The sequence below is a fragment of the Coenobita brevimanus genome, chromosome 107 (assembly GCF_032717465.1).
Source record: "Coenobita brevimanus isolate Jiangsu-jjx chromosome 107, ASM3271746v2, whole genome shotgun sequence".
NCBI classification, from domain to species: Eukaryota; Metazoa; Arthropoda; class Malacostraca; order Decapoda; family Coenobitidae; genus Coenobita; species Coenobita brevimanus.
This window is the reverse complement of record NC_137060.1, coordinates 29,140,717-29,143,598: the sequence shown is the minus strand read 5'-3', so window position 1 is coordinate 29,143,598 and position 2,882 is coordinate 29,140,717.

The window sequence follows — 2,882 nt, the reverse complement described above, 5'->3', positions numbered from 1 at the left end:
CATTTGAAGTCTCCCACTGACTTCCAACAATGAGACGCTGGAAAGACGGTTGGGTTTCAGATTAAAGTGCCAACGGGTTTCTCAGCGTTTGTCAGTATTTTGAAAATCCTCGCCCACACTCCATTCTCTCCCCCTCTCCCTTGCCGTCGTCCTCCCTTCTCTTGTCTGTTCTCTTTTATTCCCCCTCTCTCCCATTCTCCTACTATTTCCCTGTTTATCTCTTCTTCCCTTCTCTTTGCTTTTATTTCTATCCGCTCCTTTTCTGACCTTTTCCTTTCTCCATGCTCTATCTTACCGCATTTTCCTTGCCTCTCAGTTTTTTTTCTTTACCGATACCAACCTCCTGCTCTCCCTTTCTCCTGTTACTCTCTCCCCGATTCCCTCTTCTTTTACGTTTGTTATCTCTCCTTCTCGTCCTCTTTCCTATCTAGTCTACCTTACCCTATTCTCCCTAACTCTTGTCCTCTTTCCACTTTATTCTGCCCTCTTCTCCCTATCTTTTCCTTCCTTATTTATTCTATCCTACTCATGTTCACCCTAACTCTTCTCCACTTTATTTTTACTATATCCTCTCATACTCTCCCTACCTCTTATCCTCCTTATTTCTACCTCATCCTACCCTGTTCTCCTTACCTTTTCCTTCCATTCGTATACTCTGTCCTACCTCCCGTACTCATTCTTTTATTCACACTCGATCTTACGCTACTCTCCCTACGTCTTGCCCTCCTTCATTTTACTTTGTCCGACCCTAACCTCTCTACCGCTAATCTCCCCTTTCGCGTCCTTCCTTTTCCAGCCTTCCACACTCCACTCTGTTCCTCCCTCGTGATTTTCCTCCCTTGTTTTCTTTCATCTTCCCCTTCTCTCACCACGAAATCATCTTCCTTCCCCCTTTCCGAAGTTTTTTTATTTTCCTTCCCTCTCAATGATATCTTCTTCCTCCTCCCTTTTTCATTTCTTTCCCTTTTCTACGGTACACTCTTCCTACCTTTTGCTTCCACCTTCTATCCTTTGTAACTTTAGTAACTCTTGCTCCACCTTCCTTCTTTCCTATTCTTCAGAGCTCTCCTTTCGTAAATCTCACTATCTTATTTCCTTCCTCTTTCTATCCATTTCCCTCCTCCTCCTCCGTTCTTTAGTTCTCCACTCCCTTTTCCATCATGTTCTTGTGCTCGTTCCGTTCGCCTGGTGCACAATATGCTTAGGCCCTCTGTTTGTGTTCTTGTTCTCTCTTTTTCATGCTTATCCATAGCTTATGTGTGACTGTTCTTTCTTCATACTTGTCCCGAATTCATCGAAGCGCAGATTCAAAGGAGTTGAATCCAAGTTAATAATGTTGATGAATATGAAAATATGGCCGCTGATAAATTGCGACAGGCTGCTCGAATTATACTAGAGTTAGACTGATGGTTATAAGACTACTGACAAACGCTTCCTGTTAATGATGCAACAAACTGATTTTTCAGCGCAGTAATTGTAAATTTAGGAAATGTACTGCCCACCCGCACAGTAATGTCATACTGTGCAAACTTATACTGGCACATCACTTGAAAAGGTTCATGGTTTCAAATCCCTAGCTGAAAATGTTGACGGGCTAAAAATTGAAAAATATGACTACTGTTGTTTTCCCCACGCAGATAACGAAGGATGCAATCACAGCGCAACACCGTGATGCAATTAATGGTACTTCTCTTTTATCCGTCCCTCTCAAATTTATCAGTTATCTAATCCCTCTTGCATTTTCCTGCCGGTTTTAGCTGAAAAGATTAGTGAGCAGGGGAGCCTGTTCTTTTGCGATCCGATTCTTGAACTTAGGTTTGATACCAGTCACTCTACCGTAAAAAGAACCTGTAATCCTGCAGCTTATTGCTCTTTACCGCTGCACTGCGAGTAGGAAAATTTTCTTATTTTATGCAGATTACCGCCCGACAATTTTGTTCGTCATGAAGGACCTCTGACAAAGGTTAATGACGGCTGTATCAAACCCCTTGCATCGAAACGTATTCCCTATAGATACCGGTACTGAATAAAAAATTTAAAATGCATCATCTAACTGAAGGGGTTATTTATTACTGTATTTACCGATCTCTGTACACCTTTCCCAACATTCTCCCTCACTCACTCTTTTCACCTTACCCCATCTTCCTTTTAGATACCAGGGCATCTCCAGGGCGGCTTTGTCTATCTGCCTCCTTACCATTTTTGGACGCGAGATGCATCACTCGTTGACTTTTGAGAAGCCAAACTGCACACCACACCATATCACACTATACCATTCCCATAGCACACCACTCCACACATACCACTCACATCACACCACTCCACACATACCACTCTCACATCACACCACTCCACACATACCACTCTCACATCACACCACTCCACACATACCGCTCTCACATCACACCACTCAACACCACACTATATCACTCTCACATCACACCACTCACACAACACCAAAGGAATTAACTGAAAGGCCATGACGCTCAATACTTTTGTATATAATCAATATTTCACTTTTCTCCGCCTTCTAAATCCTTTCCCATCTCTTCTTCCCCATTCGCCCACCATCCTTATCCTTTTCTTATTTCTCCCAAGTCTCTCTCGTCCTATCCCAACCCTTCTCTTTCTCTCTCATCCAAATCCAACCCTCCTCTCAAGCAACCCACCCCAACTCTCGTCTTATTTCCCCTCCCCCTCTTTCTGACTTTGCTACAACGATCTTAAGCTGCATTTCTTCAACTTCTGTAATTAGAGAAAATCTTTGTCGTATTATTAGGCTAAGAATCGGAAAATCTGTGTGCTCTGCAAATCCACGCAACTTCCTGCACAACCATCTCTCTCTCTCTCTCTCTCTCTCTCTCTCTCTCTCGTACTGTACA